This window comes from Cygnus atratus, chromosome 1, assembly GCF_013377495.2.
Source record: "Cygnus atratus isolate AKBS03 ecotype Queensland, Australia chromosome 1, CAtr_DNAZoo_HiC_assembly, whole genome shotgun sequence".
Classification (NCBI taxonomy): domain Eukaryota; kingdom Metazoa; phylum Chordata; class Aves; order Anseriformes; family Anatidae; genus Cygnus; species Cygnus atratus.
Genome location: NC_066362.1, coordinates 153,445,482 through 153,465,109, shown reverse-complemented (window position 1 = coordinate 153,465,109; position 19,628 = coordinate 153,445,482). Strand labels below are relative to the sequence as shown.

The window sequence follows — 19,628 nt, the reverse complement described above, 5'->3', positions numbered from 1 at the left end:
TACTTTAGTTTCATTTTACATTCTTTTTTTGTGTGTGCGGTGCAAAACACTGTACTAGGCATCTCCTTTTTTCTGTGTTTTCTCATTTTTTCTCTTCTTCTAAAGATTTAGAAGAAGGTGACTTTGTGGAAATATTTGTGAGGGGTTTACGTTCTGTATATCCTACAAGCCAGAACAGCACCTTTGGAGTCATCACAGTATGTCATCGAGTGCTATTAATGACCTTAATCCATGGATTACTGCACGATGAACTGTAACAGCTTCTTTGTAGATGTTCTAGTATATTGGTCGCTTGCCAGTGGGATATTTTTTTTTTCTTAAGCAGGCAGGCTAGCATCTGCAGCAAATGGGCAATAAGTAGCTTTTACAGAAAATAAGCAAGTCAGTAGAATTTTTTCAGATGCAATTTTTTACCCTTTGTAGAGACTCGAGAAATACTTTATGGGCTGCCAAAGAGATTTAATTTTAAACTAAGGCTTTGTTTGTTTGTTGATAGAACTGTTAGATTTTGAATTGGTCAGACTGTGGCTTAATCCTTCATTTCTGACATCAAACCTCAGTCACAGTACAAGAATTTGTGGTTCATCCCTATAGCCCTGGAAGCAAGGGATTAATGTGAGAGGAGAATCAGTCTTAGGCACTTCCGATTCCCCTACCAAAAGAGTTTTTAAACAATATAGAACTTGGCAGCGAGGCAAATCACTGCCAAAGCAATTCTTAATTTCTAAGTCTAGAAGTACAACCACCCTAGTAGCCATGCAGACAAACAGAACTGGAGAAAAACCCAGCCAACATAAAACCTTTGAGTCTATGTCCCCTCCCATTAGGGGGGGGGAAAGGGAGCCCGTTTTATGAAGCTGCCCTGCTCACATCAGGTTTTGCTGCGACAAGAAGCCCCGTTGTGCTGTGTTGCTTTCTCTGCTGGGCAGGGGGCTGGACACGGGGTGAAGGGCTCAGTCCACCCTGGGGTGGTAGGGTTGGCCAAGTGGCTGGTTTGTAGGGCAAGAAGCTGCTGCTGCATCTTCCTGGCCGAAGTGGAGGTGGCAAAGCATGCCAGTGCTGCCTGACTCACCCCAGTGCCAGTGCCGCTCCCAGTCCCCATTGCCTCCCCTGACAGCACAGGATGTTTGTGGCTGAGGTGCCAGTTATTCGAGCTGGAGGCTTTTATGCCGGGATGATCACCACCCAAGAATCGAAACTTGCGTTGTAGCCAAAGCTAATAACGCAGCGAAGAGAGATCCTGAGGGATCTCTGTGGGTAACTCACTGACAACCAGCCTCATCGCTCAGCGGGAGGAAGTCCAAAGCCATTTAAAAAATGCAGTCGAAGTAAGCGAGCGTGCTTTGTTCTCGTGCAGTAGGTCGCCAGCTCTGATGGCTTGGCGCTCTCAAACCTGGTGTTGGTGGCCGAAGCCGAGCAGCCCTGTCCTGCCCCCTGCTCCATGGCATCACCCCCGAGCAGCTGGCAGGAGGGAGCAGGAACTGGTGCCTCCTGCGCCGTGCTTCTCAAGTCCATTTGATGAAATTGCAGGTAAAGATGAGATCAGACCAAGAAGCCAAACTGTGGCCTGAAGCCACGGAGTTGGAGGCTCAGGTTTCCTTCCACCGACTGCTGCGGGCAAGATGACAAGGTCTCCAGAGCATCAGGCAGAGCTCTGCACCAGCGTGTGGTGCCTGACCTCCTGTACATGGAAAGCTTTCAGAAATTGTTCCAAGTGCAGGGCTCTGTCAGCTCACATCCTTGCAGCCATTATCTGCGTTATTCCGAAGGGTGTTTGTAAATTGGTGCGTATACAGCAAGAACGGGGCCGGGTAGCGCAATTCGTTTATGCTGCCGGTGGAGAGACTTGTGTCATTAGTCACATAAATCTGTCTGATGTGTGGCTTTCTGCAATGCTGGTGTTAATCATACAGTTTCAGAATAACGCTTTGGAATTCAACAGGTGGGATAGCAGTTATGTAAATAAACAAACAGTCTGGAGTTATAGATAAAATCAGAATGTAATTAAAAGAAAACAAGAACTGTTTTCCTTGCTGAACACTGAACCACACTTTAATGTGGACAATTATTTAGAGTTTATTTACATAATATTTAGAGCTTTGGAGATTTAGCACTTTTACTGTCTTGGCTCAGTGTACCTGCTGTAAAAATAAATTAGTAAGTTGAGGGTCCTTGAATAAACATCTTCCTACCTAGAGAAGGAGCAGATTTTTTTGTCTAATATTGAGGTATGTATTACATTTATGTGGTGCCTAGTAGTTACAGCAGCTCCATAAGAAGTCAGTCAAACACAAGACAGAGCACTCAGACTGGCTCTCCTTTAACCACATACCGTAAGGGTCCCTGTTTGGGGAAGGAACGTGCACCCTTCTGCCGTGTTCTTCCTTCCGGGTTCCTGGGACAGAAGAGGAATGGTGGTGTCCTTATCTGCCAGAAGCACCTTTACTCTGACTTTGCCCTTAGCCTCGTGGTCGGTCAAAGGTAGTAAAAGCTGGTGTTAAGAAAGGAAATAATCTCAGTCGGGGACACTCGCCTCAGTGCCACACCGCATCCTCCTTTGTGCTACCACCACTGTCTTGTGGCTGTGCAGTACACCAGGCTGGGAAATTGATTGTGGTTAAAACTAAGTTGTTGGTGTTGTAGTTGCTGCTGACAGAGGGGAGAAGGGCTGTGTGGCAGCAGCAGCTACAGGGGACCAGACAGATTACTTCTGTCACTGATAGTGCTGTGGCCTTAGTCCCTGGCTTCAAGAGTAATGTGATTGCATCAGAATCAAAGCTTTCCTGTATTAAAGGAGTATATTTGTAGGTCTACTGGTTCCAAGTAAAAGGTCAACAAAATTTAATGAAGAGTGTTTGCTTTTAACTCAAAAGGGATTTTTGGCTCTGAATACCTGTCCTTGTAATGCTTGACTTTAAACCCAGCAGAAGTTGCAACAACAGCCCCTCAAACTGATTACAGTTTTGAGGATCCAAAATGCTCACTGTTGAAGACTGTCTAGGCTCTGAATATCCTTCATCTGTACAATGCTCCAGGCTAGACAGAAATAGCTAACAACTAATGAGTCTGGTTCAAATTCAGGCCAGAAACTTGCCAATGCCAGGTCCTGCCACATGGGCCTCTGAGATAGGGCTCGGTGTTTGTTCCTCTGCTTGGTGAGAGACAGAGCCTGCCCAGGCTTAAAGAGGGCACTTTGGGGGGTTAGGAGCGTGTAGGGGATCATTCCTGGTAATCCTGTTGGTGCTGGTACAGCAGCTGGCAGATAAGCACCCATTAACCCCTCACAGCGTTGCCTCCAGCACCTGGACTCCCACCAACAGGAGCCCTCCACAGCTCTGCCAGCCGATGCGACACCCGAAATTGAACCAGGCGAGTGGCTCCTGCTAACTTAATGTCAGGATGAAAGTGGCTCCCAGCTAATCCATTTGCCTGTGCCTGACACGGATTAAAGCATACTTACATGACGAAGCCCAGAGCATTGCCGGTGGATGGAAAGCAGGGAGCTGGTGAGGAAGCACTGCTAGAACCAGAGCCTCATCTGCTGCCTTAAACCTTCCTGAAGCCTTTCTGGGGCTGTATGCTTCCCCTTACAAGTTCCCATTTGGATGCTGCAGTGGTTTTTAGGTCTGTGAAGAGGCCCGTTTAAGGGGAATTTTCAATTTCAGGAACTCCTCTGTTTATGTTTTCATACTTCTCTCTCAGTTCAAGTAGCATAATTCTTTAAAAGTGAAGAACCTGGATGTGTAACACTTCATATATCACATGCAGAGTCTTCCAAGTTCAACACTGTAAGCAAACCTGTTTTCAGGACTTTCTAGTTCTGCTAGTGGTAAAGAACAAAATCCTTTCAAAAGAATATTAATATATAATCTAATCTCAGGGCCAAGAACATGCAGAACTTTGCTGTATTTAAAAAACTTATATATTAAAATGAATAGTGATGTCTGTGAGGGGGAGAGGGGAGAAGCTTGGCAGATAAAATATGTTCATGTGCATTTCAGCAAGAGTTGATTCTCACATTCTCAGGCTAGTCTAGCTTTTAAATTATGGTCTGATTTCTCTTGACTCAGATTTATATCCTTTCTGCTAGTTAGCTACTAGAAGGATGCATTGTCTAAGCTAGTATAGACAACAGAGGAGGTATCTTAAAGATACTGTCATTGCAAATTTCATGGTGGTGACAAGAGAATGAAAGCATCTCTATGGCTAAAGATGGATTTTTCTGTATTTTTCTAATCTGTTTACTAGTGTATAAATACATCGAACTGTTCTATTTATTGAGCCAGCAGACTAGTGTGAACTGTTCATTTGCATTTTCATGAAAGCCTTTTAAGAACATGCCTATCTGGTCTCATTTGGCACTACAGAATAAAAGGTAATTGAAAGCTGTACAGAGAGACCTGTTTACCAAGTTAAAAGGGTTCCAGGAAAAAAAAGAAATTTTAGGAACATCCACTTTATTGAAATATCTGGAACTGAAAAGAATCTGTTTAAGATGGACTCCAGTTTTATTTAGAAAAAGGGGGGGGAAAAAGCCTTTGTAAACTGAGCAGGCTGAGTGATCTTAGAGTTAGGATGCACTAGCTAGTCATTTGCATTTCTGTGGTTCTTTTGGGGATCTCTAAATGTTTTACAAATGTCAAGGAATAAGGATCATATCACACTGTGGGGTCGATGATACCTGCTCTCACTTTGCAGTTGAGGCAATCTGGACAGATTCTAGGTATGCACCGTAGGCAGAGGGGACTGTCTAATTTTGTCTGTACCAGAAGACATTTAAATGAGTGTTCATAGTGTTTTAGCTGGCTGAATTTCTGCCTGTCACACAGTTATGTGGTGTGACACTCTTTGAAGACAAGGTGAGTTCAAGGGCTGTGCCTATAGCTGGTGGGAACAGGGGAAGAGTGACTGAAATGGGCAAACTCATTTCTCCTGGGCAACAGCATCACTTGTTCCTTACGGGCCCATGAATTTTGCCTGCTTTGCTGCATAGTGACCTAATTCCGGTTGGATGGGGTAGATTTAGGATCTGAGGAAGTGGAAATTGCAGCCCAAAACCATTCAGGTGGAGGATTCAGAATCCAGGTCTCTTATTCCTGCTGATGGATGCATTATCCGTATAGAAGGCAGAGCAATGAGTTCAGTCATATCACTTCTTGTTCACAAATATTTTAACTCCTAAAAGCCCAAAAAGCTACAGGTAGCTGGGAACACCTGGCAGAAGCTTTCCTGTCTCTGAATTGCAGAGAAGTGTGGGCATGAAGAGAAAGTGTTGATCATGGCCAGTTCTAGCATCCTGAGAATTAATTCTGTGGGCTCCCTCTGTGGTCAGAATAGCTGCGACCACCCTGTGTCCAGTAAGGGCCAGTAGTGCATATATAGGAGGAGGTGTGCAAGCATGCAAGGCTTCCTGGGGTGCTGTCCTAGCTCCCAGTGGTCTGCTGCTCAGAGACTTTGACAGCCAGACACGATGTGGCTGTACCTGATAGCTCTCAGGGAACATCTTTCCCCTGGGTTTTCCCTCTCTTTTTTGAACCATGTACACCTTCAGCACCCACAACATGCTGCAGCAAGGGTTTCCACAACTTCCTTACACACAGTGTGGAAACTATCTTCTGCCATTCGTTTCAGACTTCCTGGTTTCACTTGATAACCCACAGTTCTTGTACTGGAACAGCAGAAGAGAACCTGCTGAGAATTATCCTTAGGATTAATCTAATTTAGTTTTTCCCACTGACTTCCCTCTGGAAGGGTCATGTTTCTCCCAGGTGAGTTCAAAGGAATGAAAGAAGACACATTGTTTTAAATCTGCTTCCTGGGACAGGTATGCTTCATGAAGGCCCTGCTTTTTGGGGGCATGGGAATTTAATGGCTTGGAATAAAGTGCAGGGGATGAAATGTTGTGTGAAATTATGTTGCCCTTTTTCCTGATGCTGTGGGCATGGCTTCGTGTTATACCCAACCCATGCAACTGTGAGCTGCTACGGAAAGAGATGGCTACATCCAGTCCTGTATCCTATCACACCTAACTCCATTTTCTTAATCTTTGTTCTAGTAGTCATGCAGCCATGCAACTTGTTTGAGCTGGTCCATAGGAAACGAGAAGAACTGCATTAAACGTAATGTGAAACTATGAATGTAGGCAGCAAAATCTAGTGTAATTGAAGTACAATGGAGTTTAAGAAAGGAAAATCTCTTTCTGGAGGTGCCCTTTATCTCTGAGTTCAGGGGCTTACAGTTATTTCCTGCCTTGTCAATCATCTGTTCTTGTTTGTTTTCTGAAAAACCTTCTGTATTCCTATTTTCTTCTGCAGTCCTCCCAGCATACACAAGCTCCTTAAACACTTCCTTTTTTTTCTCTTTTCCTCCCTCCCCTGTGTTCACCTAGCTGTGTTTGTGCTAGTTGTGCTGGCTTAACTAAAGGCACTGTTAAAACCCAGCGAGCTGAAGCACTCTGCAGACACACTTAAAGATCCATGAACTTGGCTGACCATGAATTGGTGAGGAGAGACTCAAACAAGCCTTCACCTGAAGTGATACAGTGTTTAGCATTTCTTTTTAAAAAAACAAACAAACAAAAAAAACACCTTGGACAATCATTCTCTGTGGAAGGGGCCCTCTCCTTTGCTAGACTTTGCCTCTCTCTCCCTGGAGAGAGAGAAAGGGGAACGTTTCTCATCTGCTTCAGAGCAAAGTCCGGAGGCGTAGCTTGGCCCCACGGCCTGCAGAAGCCCCGGCCTGTTGTGCAGGCCTGGGCAGAGGGGCAGCAGTAGCACGACAGCTTGGAGCAGCAAGTCCTAGCCTGTCACCACTGCTTCTGCCATGAAATGGCTGCCCCAGACTGGAGCTATGGGAAACAGAGAGATGTTGAACCTGTGCACTGTGTAGACAGTGTTTCTGTCCTGTAGGAAAACGGGGTGTCTCCCTCAGGCCTTTTGTTTGCTTCTTTGCTCTCCTAGTGGCAACGCTGTGAGCATGAAGCTATCATGACCATCACTATTACCCTCTGTAGCCACTAAACCTGTCAAATTTTAAGTTCAGGCAGTTTGCTTCAACTTGAAATCCATTCTGTTCTCAAAGGAGAGCCAAGCCGGGTGTTTGATAACTGAGCTACCCAGACCCTCCTTCCCTCTGGAGGTGTGGGGCCCCCTCTTTCCCATCAAGCTGCTCAGTGCAGGGCCCTGTTGTGATCAGAGCAGAAGCCTTTTGCATTTGGGAGACCTGTCACAACAGTTCGTGCCTCCTTTGGCCCGTTACGGCTGCCCAAAGTGAGCGAGTGGGTGTTTACCAGCAGCTTTTTGCTGCAGTCGGTGTGGTAGAACTTGCTGATCAGGTCCTCTGGCCCCTGGCCTGCGGAGGAGAATGAGCAATAAGAGCAGTAATGGTTGAAGACGAAAACAGTTAAAGAACAGTAGCTGAAAGATGTAATACAAATATATCTTCTTGAATCGTGTTGTCCTGAGGGACCTGTGTTACTCTTCTAGTAGTTCCTGGGCACTGACCACCCTGGGTGGAGTTAACTCCTGAAGCTTGCTGCTTCCAGAAGCCCCAGCAGAGACCCACAAAGACCATTCCCAGGTAGTTGTGCTGCACCCCTTTATCTCAGATACAGCTGCCACTCAGTTATCAGTCTCAGTCTGCATGAAGAAGAGCAGCTAGGCAGGCTGGTTAGAGCTGCAGGAAACATTGTGTGGAAGGGCACAGTATTTGGCAGATGTTCTTCAGATTCTCGTGCTCTCGAGGGTCCTTCATATGCCCACCGATTCTCTGTAGTTTTTGTTGCTGCACCAACCCATGCTCCCCTAAGCTTTATAATAACCGGTCTGTGGGTGTAGTGAAGGCAAAATTCAATCAGAGTCTCTGACTCATCCCATCACTAGGATTTTGAACACAAGAGCAATTGCTTGCTGCCCACTCCTCCCCCACGCTCCCTATTAACTCAGGTCACTGTTCCTACAGGCTTGCTCTCTCCAGGTCTTCCCACCTACTCCTTTATTTTTCTGGCAGGTGGTCCTGCTTTCTTTCCAGGCTCTTTTTTAATTCTCTTGGCCCTGTGTATGCAGCTTTCTCTCAGCTCAGGCATCAGCTGTTCTTCCCAAGCTGTTATACTTAGACTGCATCATGAATACAAAAGGCAGGGTTGTGTTCAGATGCAGGGACCTTCATGATGTAAAAACCTAGCAGAGTCAAGACCCATGTTCCTATTAGTCAAAGTCATCCACAGGGCTGGAAAGACATTTTTAATAGCAAAAGCTCAGACAGGACTTGATTAGTTTATCTGCAAGTCCATTTGACAGCCATCCTGCTCTCCCAACTCACATCTCACACAAAGACTGGCACCTTGTTTCTGAGGAGGTGGGTTGCGCTGGAAACCCACTGCAAGTAAAGGAAAGCTGTTATGGTTTTGGAGATGTTGGAACACAGCACTGAAAGCCTGGTGTGAGGTACCAGTCCCAAAACTAAAATTCAAGAGGAAATCGTTAGTGTCTGTTTTCTTCCACACTGATATGTTGTTTCTGGTGGGTGGCAGCATACTGTGCCATGCAGGATTAGATTCCTGCAAGGTCTTGACCGGTCAAGACAAGGAAAAAAATAATAATGGAGAAAAGAAGCAGTCTTCTCATCTGCTTTGTCCAGGAGCCACAGGGCAAGGTGTTGTGAACAATGTCCCAAAAGTCAGGTGGCCCCAATGCTTGGAAAGACAAATCATTGAGCTGTGAATAGAAAAAAAGTAGATGATCAGTGGAAAACAGCATCACGCATGACAGAGGTAGCTGCATCCGTGAAACACTGATGGCTCAACGTGCCAACAGGGCCATCCTGCTTCCTGTAGGCAGCTGTGAACCTGCAAGCTCACACACTGCAGCACACTGCTGCCCTGCATGGTGCCATGCTGCTAACTGAAAGATGGCTGAGTGTAGTCACCACAGTGTAAACATACCCTTTCTCACGAGGCATTACAAGTTCTCAGCCCTTGCTTCCTCCCAGATTCCTGTGGCTTAAATGAGAGGGAATCTATGTGTACGCTGTCATTGCAGCTGGCTGGATGGCTTGGGCTAGCAGCCCATCAGGTGTGCTGCTTCTACTTCACCTCCGTGTGCCATAGGTCAGACAGCTTTTGAACTTCGTAAAAAACAGATTTATTTACAGATTTATTTTGTAAAAAATAGATTTATTTATTTTGTTTGAAATTCAACTGGGGCCTTGAGTTGAACTCTCTCCAGTGAAGATCCATCTCTGAATGGGTTCATGTACCACATTTTATGTGTTGTCTTACCGAGTGTCAGTCTGGTGGCATCTGTGAAGATACCTAATAAGAACAATTCAGCTGTGACTGAGAAGCTAACTGAGCTGCTGGGATGTGCTCTGCTGGTTCACAGCAAGCCAAGAAAGAAAATCCAGCACGTCAGGCACTAGAATAAGCCACAGTGGCTGTTGTCAAACAGTTCTCCTGGCACCCACCCCCAGCCAAGTAAACAACTTCACAAAAGCTGACTTTCCTAGCTAGATGTGAAAGTCAAGAGATATTAATGCCTTTTTTTTTTTTTCTAAGAACACTTTCTAGATTAGGTCATTACTTTAAAATTAATGCATGTTTGTTTGCAGTGGGTAGGACCCGAGTCTTTGGGCTTGATTCAGTTGCCCAAACAGGGGTATCTCGTGCCATTTACAATGCCCTAGAGTGTTCTTGGTGGCTTTCCAGTGACATGTCAGAGGAGTGTGTCATATCTGCTGGCACTGCGCACAAGTCCAGGATGTCCCAGGGTGCTCCAAATGGTCCTGCTGACTTCTCTATGGCAACTGACTGAAGCCCTTCTCAGGAGGCAGCATTAGCTGCTGTACTAACTGGGGACTGTGTTGCCAACTGCCTTGAGTAAAAAGGTGGACAATGTATTTTTCACAGCGATGACCTGGCTGAGAGGAAAATCAGTGTATAGGCTAAACCCAGAAGAAAACGTCTTTTCTAGCAGAAGAATGCTGGCATGGAGAGCAAGCAGGGGAGGAACGTTTTCAGCATGTACTTTATAGTTCGCTATTAGTAATGCTATCAGCTAATGTAAAGTCATTAACTTGAAATAAATGTAACCCATGTAACTAGGCTCGTTCGCTATCTATGACAGGAAGGAAAATCCTTCTAGGCACAGGGATTTTATGACAGTGAACTCGAGTCTATTTAAAAATAAAAAGATGGGCAATCTTTTGCAAATTTAAATTGACTTCTTCTTAATGAAGATCTTAAAACTAGAAATTAACCAGGACATGGTCTATGCATTTGAAAAACTAAGAAAGTTTAAAAAAACAAGCCCCGCTCCCTGGAAGCTTAATTTTCCATCACTTCATGTTTGTCATAGATGTGGCCATGTGTCAAGTACCATCAGATGTAGCAACACATAGATGGCTTCTAATCCAAAACAAGAACTATTTACTTTTCAAAGACCATCTTAATGATGATTTTCCTAAGGAAGGGTTTTACATAATGTCACGAAAAATGCAGATTCTTCCCTGCAGGCATCTTGCCCTACCTATGTGCTTCATAGTGCTAGTCATACAATGTACAGCAGTGGTACTAAAAGTGAAGACATGGGATTTGCGTGTGCACAGATGGAGGTACGTGGATATGGATATGGAGTTACGGCATCTTTGTGCATCTGTAAATTACAGAGCTTGTGTAAAGGTGATTTTGTGCTGTGTGCTAAACATGTTTATGCTGTTGAAGTTCCTCCCTTCGACAGTCCTCAGTATAAATCAGTATGAATATTAATTTGCTGCAAAACTCTCATTGCTTCAGTGAGAGCAGTGTTGGCTGATTAGTATGCATGAACCAGTCTGTGTTAGAAGTGCGGGGAAGGTCTACGGTTCTCTTTCTTTAATTGAACCTTCTGGCTATAATTGTTTGTAGCCTGGATTCTTGAGGAAATGAGGCTTATGCAATCAGACTGCTGCTCTTTCCCTCCTCCCCCACTCACTTTTGAACCCAGTGGCCAAATTCAGCCAAGTTTGACAAAGAGATCATAGTCTCAAGAATAATTAAGTTCCTACAAGTTCTGTGAAAATAGGGAGTCAAATAGAAGGTGGGACAAAGGAGAGACCAGTAAACCATCCCAAACAAAAGAAAGGAGGTTGGTGGAAGCTTCCTTAAAGTTCCAGAGTACAGGAGATCCTTGAAACTCAGTTAACTACAACTGAGTCAGGTTTGGGGATTTGCAATCAAAGGTGTAAAACTCCTGCCATCATTTGTCCCGGCACTCATAGAACTACCTGTTTAATGATGCTAGTAGCCTTTTTACTGAGAAGCAGCTGTTGTAGGGGACTGTTTGCAGTTGTTCCCTCTAAACTTTAGCCTCCGCATACTTTTAAAGTGTGGTTTTCATGGTATTTTCCTTTTTTGACCTTTTCAAATACCAGATTTATCTTATTGAGTCATTGGTACTTACCGTTACTTCTTTTTCTTCTGCAAGAAGGAAATTTCCATTAGGAAGGCAGGAGTAGATCTTATTTTAGATGGTTGTACAAGGCAACGAAAGGATCCCATATGGTAGGTGGGGAAGGTCAGCCTTAACGCACCTCTCTGAAGCTGGCTATTGTGTAGGAAGCACGAATTTATAAAGACAGCAAGAGAAAGCAAGAGAAGGTGTAACTCTATAGATTTAGTGGTTAGAGCTCCTTTGGAAGGAGGGAGTTTGTGGTGACCATCTCTACTGCTAGGTTTCTTTGTGCAGTTTTACTTTAGGCAGACAATTGATTAAAAAAAAAAAGAGAGAGGAGAGAGAGAAAGAAAGTGTCCTGGGGGCACTGGGAGAAGGGGTGGCAGTACTTTTATATAAGAACCATATGCCATTTTGTCCTGAGCTCTTAGCATCTCACTTTGTTTTAAGAGGCACAGTCCCAAAGGCTTTTTCTGTGTCCCAGCGCATGTGTAAGCTGGTCTTTGACATTACTCAGGACTGTCCTAAGAGATGTTTGTGTAACAACCTTCTTCCCCCACACTTGCCATTTCTGCAGTGCAGCAAAAGTCCTTCCATGCATAGATGGTCTTTTAAACAAGCACTATTATAAAAAATACATGTAGCCAGCTTTCCCTAAAGCATCAACAATACTGTAGGCAGGTTTTCCTTTATTGGATATTTCAGCATGCCAGCTGTTACGATGTATGTAATGTGTTTAATGAGCACAGGAATTTATTATTAGGTATTTGAATATGGCTGTTCTTTCTAGTTTGTTATTTGCCTTTAAATCCTGGATGTTGCGGAAAGATCTCCTGTGATCTCTGTCAATTGTATCATGGTGTGCATTGATTTGCTATAAAGCATCTGTTTACCTTGGCGGTGCACACAAAAATTGGAGGTGTAAAAATAGCCAGCCAGTTTCTTATGTGACACGAGAAACGGTATTGCTGGCTAATTAGGTAGCAAGTGAAGGTCAGTAAATTCATAAAATATTCCTATACATGGCCAACTTCTATTTAGTGTGTTTACTTACTGATATAGACTTGGAAATATTAAATTGAAAGGTGGTGCAAGAAGTTAATAAATATGTTGCTTCTTTAGAGGCCATAGAGAAATGATGGCAAATTGATTTTTAGCTCAGTTCAACGGAAGTTAATTAACTGATATACCTGGCAGATTTTGTTGATCCCAGCATGCTTGTGGTTGTAGACAGCTTTATGACTTGAGATGAGATTTGAGCAGAGCAACCCAAAGGAGGAGAATGGCACGTCCGAGGTGGCACATATGCTGAGCACCTGACCTTGGTGTGCTGCGTTGCTGCAGACACCACAAGACCACAGAGAGGACAGCACCTTGTGGAAAACACTACTGATTTTTCAGTGGCGTTTGTAAGAATAACGTAAACATGTAGAAAGGGGAAAGATGTGGGTAGAACTGCATGCTGTTGTTGCGCAAAGCATGGAAGAATCTTCCCCCAAACTGGTTGTTTTCTGGAACGAGGGTAAAAACTAGTAGGCACAGAGAGTACAGGAATGCCAAAATTGTTAAGAGGATGTTCAGACACTATCATGTGTTCTCTGGCTCGGGTGCTTAATTCAGAGTGACTGGGAGAACAGCATTATCATGCAGAATAAAAATTTGCTGTACAGCTGTAGACAAAGAAAAATAATAAAAGACCTTAAATGATTTGAAGGCAGGGCTGAAGCTTTCTGATATGGCACCTGTAGGATCACTGTAAGAATGGATTAGTTTGATGTGGTTTTGACTTAGCATTTTTTATGCGCATACTGGATGCAGTTAAGACCCTGGTTTAAATAGATATCCATAACTTATCAGTATAAATGCAGTAACTTAATTATTTTATTTAATTATAATTTCCTAAAGTGATTTGTTTTTTTTTCTATGACCTTCACAAGGCAGCGTTTGTCTGATAATGCATTGCAGACCTCTGTTAATATCTGTGTACAATTTACAATAGTTGAAAACCTTTTCATAGTTACAGATCTACTATGACCTTAACATTAGTGAGTGGTGAATCAGAATCTTTTCAAGATAGCAATCTTTATATGTATATTTAGACACACTACTGTGTACCAAATATTTGTGTCTGCCTGTCCTGAGCTGAAATAGTGACAGTCTTGGGGCTACAAGTCACAGTAACCACTTGCTTCATAGCAGATCTCTACTGGATAACAAATAGATAACCTTGGATATTAGAAGATGTTCATTTAAATGGTGGCGTCTGACTTGATGTGCTATTTAACACAAATTGTTTAACACATTTTTGCTTTTGTTTTCCCCTTTGTGAAAGGAATGCAACTGTTGTTTTTTGTTTTTTTTTTTAAACTTATATTTTTGTCTTTTAGAAGTAGGAGAAATGAATAAGCTGTTCAAGGTTAGAAGAGAGAGATAATAATAACTAACATAGCTGGAAAAAAAAAACAAAAACACAAACTTCTGTTCACACAAGAGGTGTTATAAATATTGGGTCATATTTATAAAAAATTATAAAGTGACTTGGAAATACAGATCATATCTGTCATTCTCACTGGTCAAAAAAAATAACATTTAAAAATAACTGGGAGAGGTTGTGTCTGTAGTACAACTTACTGTTTACATAGGAATCTGTGAATACATACATCACCTATATACACATGTATATATATATATATACACACACACATGCAGAATATTTAGCACTAGTGTTGGTGGATCCAGAATGCAGTGGGCATCAAATAGCAATTTACCTGTGGGTTCCTGACACCCAAAAAACTGTTAGATTAGTTTGAAGTGGTAGAATTAAGAGGAATTAAGAGCTCTGTTGATTTCTTCTGCAGCTCAGAGAAGAAATTTATACTCAAAATTCCGGAGGGATCTTTGTCTACCTCCAGGAGCTTGGTGATTGAAGTGTACGTTAGGATACTGACACTCGGGGGAAGATGCATCATTTATTTAGGTCCTCTAGACCTAGTACCTAAGGATAAATCTCTCCCTTTTGGCCTGTTGGTCCTGGTGTTTAAATTTGGGCTCCCCAAAATGGAGGCAGGTTGTGCAAGAGACGTTGCCCGGCAGCCTCCAGCCACACCGACAGCCACGTGCTGTGCCCAAGGGCTTTGCAAGGAGTGGGCAAGAGACTGCAAGAGACTAATGCCTGCTCCCATAAGGAATGAGACTTTGTTTCCAGCTTTTTTTGAAAAGAACAGCACTCCGGAGATTCTCAAAACCTGTAAAGCACACAGTATTTTTGTTTCTACATTAGGGTATTTGCTGAAGCTTGATGTGATCTTCTCTTAACTTCTGAGTGGAGAAGTGTACTCCATTGATGAGGCTTTATCTAGCTATAAAAACTGTCATTTGAAAGGCATGAAGTATCATAGAGTAGTAGAATATCCTGAGTTGGAAGTGATCTACAAGGATCATCAAGTCCCACTCCTGGCTCCACACAGGACCACCCCAAAATCAAACTATATGTCTGAAAGCATTTTCCAAATGCTTCTTGAACTCCGACAGGCTCGGTGCCATGACCACTGCCCTGGGGAGCCTGTCCCAGTGCCCAACCACCCTCTGGGTGAAGAACCTTTCCCTAACCCCCAGCCTGACCCTCCCCTGTCCAAGCACCATGCCGTTCCCTCGGGTCCTGTCGCTGTCCCCAGAGAGCAGAGCTCAGCGCCTGCCCCTCTGCTCCCCTCGTGAGGGAGCTGCAGGCCGCCATGAGGCCTCCCCTCAGCCTGCTCTGCTCTGGGCTGAACAGCCCAAGGGACCTGAGTCACTCGGTCTTGCCCTCCAGACCCTTCACCATCTTTGTTGCCCTCCTTTGGAGACTCTCTATCTGCTTTATATCCGTACATTGTAGCACCCAAAACTGCACACAGAACTGGAGGTGAGGCTGCAGTGTTTTATGGCCAGTGCTTTGAGTTCCGTATTGAACAAGGGCTTCTGCTTCTGAATCCCTGACACCATTTCTGTACATTAGCTAATACCTACTGTATTAGCGACAGGTTAGAAATATAGTTCTGAGGGGGCTGTGTAAGTCAGACATTCCTGTGCCATTTTTTATCACAGGCAGCCATGTCAGCTCTTCAGTGGGTAAATCACTAATTTCCATCCTAAAAATGGGTTGAGTTTTTTGGGAGGAATTTTTTCTGCTTCCATCACAAGACTTTCCTAGAGTCTCACTCCTCATATGCATTCTTCTCATCTTCAGTGTGGATTTATTCACTGCTAGTTTACCTCTGTTTAGTTGAATGCCACTGTTATTTTGTAGCTTAAGCAACTGCATTGCCTTTTCCCATTATCCCTCCCATGCCATCCCAACTTCTCTGGGGACCTTCACTGAAGACAGTCATATCCCTCCTCAGCCCTTGTTTTAGTAAGCCAAAAAAACACCATGCTCTATTTCTTTGCTTGTAAGACAGGCTTTTATTTCCTTGAATCACATTGGCAGCCCTTACCCATGCCTGCTCCAGACCAGATCCATCTTTCTTGAACTCTGGTGACCAGAAGCACGCACAGCATTGCAAGTAGGCATGCACCATAAGAGAAAAAGCTTTTACCACAGAAGCTTGCTGCCTTTCCTAGACTGTCCTTGTTTGATACTTCCTTGGGGCAGTGTTTGCCTTTTTCACAGTTTTGTCACACTGTTGTCGCCACCATCAGTCAGTGGTTGATCAAAGCATCCATGATGTTCTCCTCAGGCATGGCCGGCTCCATCCCCAGGTGACAGCTGGACAACTACCTATTTGTGTCTGAACTGATGTGCAGAGTTCATGCTGCTGGTTGGAAATAATTTGTTCCTTCATACTGGTTCTTACTATCCAGATTTCAAGGTCATCATCTTCTGCCATACCCTGATTCTTCTATCTTCCTATTGCCAGCAGAGTTTGAGTCATCAGCACATTTCGCTAGCTTATCTGGAGCTTCTGAAAAACACAGATCTGGTGTCCCGGAGATATGAAGCTTAACACTGTAATCAAAGTGGTTGGTTTCTGCATCTGTGACTTCATAGCCCCTCCAGCCTGTGCCCTCACAGATGACTTCTCCTGGAACTGATACTGTGTCCTACTAAGCCTATAATAAACCTCTAATTGATTTCATGGGGCATTTCACTGTCCCCAGATTTTCTGCACCTTTCTAAATTTTGCCTGTTTCCAGTATGCTGATTTAATGGTTGTTCCACTGTCTGGGGAATTAAGTGGAACAGGCTTTCCCTCCATCTGATGCATGTACTTTTTGAAGCGTTTTTCTTTTTTAATCCATTGATTTAAATATTCTGGGAACTCTCAGCTGTGATATCATGACATAAATACCTGGCTGTATGTTTCCATGATGACCATTTTGCAAGAGAAAAGACTTTAACACTCATAGTCAAGGGTTCTTAAAAAATATCTGGTCAGCAACGTGCATCAGTATGTGCTTACACTGTTTCTGTGTACAGCAAGTGAGATTTTGGCTTTGCCTTGCTCCTGTGGGCTTTTTTCTAAAAAAAAGAAGAAAAGAAAAAAAAGAGAAATCATAAGATTTATCTTCCCCTCAATTCTCTTTTTATTTTGAAAGGAATGTTTCATGCTTTTGCAAAGGGTATGTGTGTTGGACTCTTTGTTTTCTTTTGCTTTTTTTTCCCCCTTTCTGTCAAAATTCCGTCTCTGTTTTCCATCAAGGATATGTGAAAAATATTTTCAATATATATCATTAAATGGTTTCCTTGTTCTTATACTACTCCCTAGGCATCTGCTGCTGACTGCTTTTGGAAACAGGATACTGGGCTGGATGGCCCTTGGTTTAACACAGTACAGCTGTTTTTATTTTCTTAAATGCTGAATCATTTGTCAGAAAAAGTGATTTTTATTTATTTACTTCTATGCAGCTGCAGTGGCTCTCAAGAAGTGGAGTCTGCGGTTTGCTCTTGAAGAATATAAAGCCAAATTCAGAGGTGTACAACAGCTCGTCTAAGTAATTGCGGAAGCGTTCCTAACTGTAACCTTCTGCAGAGCACAGAGTCAGTTGTCATATGTTGCAGTGAAGTTTGCAACTTGCAGAAAGTCTGCGTATTTGAGGAGGAGAAGAGCCAGAGGACTCCAACAGCAGGCAAAGAGGGAAACTGTCCCAGCTTGCACTGTGGAGGGAAGAAAAGGGTGCCAGATAGGAACAAAGTCTGCCCAAGACTTGGTAGCTGTTGTTGCCACTGCTCTGGAAAGGAAATAGGGAAGAACTGGAAAGTTTTCCAAATTCCATAATATCATATCAAAACTGTAGATGCTAAATTTAAGAGACTTACTACAACTTTGTATACATTATTTTTGAAATCTCTATATTTTATCAGTAATTCATTTTGATCCATGAATATTTTATTCCTTTGAATACATAGCATAATAAAAAGTTAGGGTTTTTTTTGTTTGTTTTTGTTTTTAAATCAATTGCCTCACTGTGCTTGTTTCTTTAGTACTTCATATGCCACTGAAGTCAGTAACAGTGTTGTGGCATGCTGCAGGGAGCCCAGGCTTGGCTGGGAATCATAGAAATACTGTTATTAATGACAGTGGACTAACGAAGATAGGCTTACAAGGTTCACCTCATACTGAGGTCTTCAAAGATTCCTGGGCATTAATTAATCCTGCCTGCTTACGTGGCCATATGTAAAGGTGAAAGCTTTCCTGTTTTCTTAGTATTAGGATTTGAATTCACAGTATTTTCAACCAAATTCTACATTTGGACATCAAAGGTAGACTTTTAATTTACTTTTACTGTGCTTTTGCCCACTTAGTAAATTGATCATCAGAACTGGTTTTATAATTAAATGCACTATAATCTGATATAATTATTTTCCCTGAGGTTACTGTTTCACATACTTCTTTTTTTTAATTTTGCCATTTGATGCATTCACCTTCTAACTGTACATTCTTTTTATGTTTTTAAAGGGATCTAGAAAGTCTGAGAACCTTGACCCATATTTTTAAATTTTAAATTGGCAGAGCATTTACAGCTACTGGGCTTTGTTGACTTGTTGCTCAGGAGTTAGTTAAAGTTGGCTGAATATCTGTCCTAAATATGTCCTAGCAGTATTTAGGAATACTTGGAACACCAGTTTTCCCTTCTCCAGCAATGGTGAACTAGCCAACAAGCAATATATTTTTATCTGACTCCACTCTCCTTGAAGGACTTTGATCTTAAGGAATGCCAGCATGTTTGTTTTAGCTTTAAACAAAGGAAAATTTAAACTTCTGGATCATACATTTATTTAGGGCAGCTAAAGAAACATACGAATATGTGTGTTAGCCCCTAATCTATTAGTGAACATGAACAAAAATTAAAAAAAAAATCAGATGCAGTTTATTTTGTATACGTTACTTTTCCAAAAGGAAGATGATATTTATCTGAAGACCGTTAAATTGGGTTGGGTTGGGTTCTTTGCTGTCTTTTCTGTTGGGACCTCAGTGATGGGCACTGGCTTGTAGGCAGCACCAGCAATCCCGCATCTCATGGTACAGCTACTCACAGCCAACCCAGTCCAACTGGGAAAAGGGAATGGAACTGGGAGCACTGAATATTGCTATCGAGTGTGGTGTGGTAGCCATCAGCTCAGGCACTCACACAGCCTCTGTAGGCAACTCCCTGCTTGGATCAACAAGCCATGGTGTTGGCTTGGGCCATTCCCAGACAGGCAAATGCTCATTTACCCTTACTTCCCTAGCAATGTTAAGGATTTTTAGACTGTTGGAGAGCAGTGACAACCGTCACGTTTCCATTGTAGCGAGGCTGTAGTTGTCCTCTTACCTGCAGAGAGATCAGAAGAACACTTCATTAAAAATCTAGGGTCTCGTAGTGTTTGTGTGAGTTTGTTTTTAATAGCAGTCATAAAAGGTAGATTTAAAGCATTAGAGCCATGTTTTTAGAGGCCTTCATAGTGTTATCAGCTTTTTGTATGTCTACAAGTGGTACATGACAAATTGGTAGACAGCTGTTTGATGATATATAACATGTTGTCTGGTACTCAAGTAGCTTAACATTTCCCGACTGCAATCCAGTGTAGTTTGTTTAGGATTCTGGTCTAATTTCACTCGCTTGCTCACAGCAAGTTGAATATATTAAAATCTATCTGAAATTGTTCAGCTTTACTCTGAGACACCTTTAGTTTCTCATTAATTCTGGTATTTCATGAGTAGTTAACAACTCTCTAAGGCTTTG

The 19,628-nt window shown here is 42.9% G+C and overlaps 1 protein-coding gene across 11 annotated transcripts in view; it reads left to right on the top strand.

Annotated features, from left to right (window-relative positions):
* Nucleotides 1–19,628, top strand: part of MBNL2 (muscleblind like splicing regulator 2) — a 111,073-nt gene that overhangs the window by 39,407 nt on the left and 52,038 nt on the right. The window lies entirely within an intron of this gene.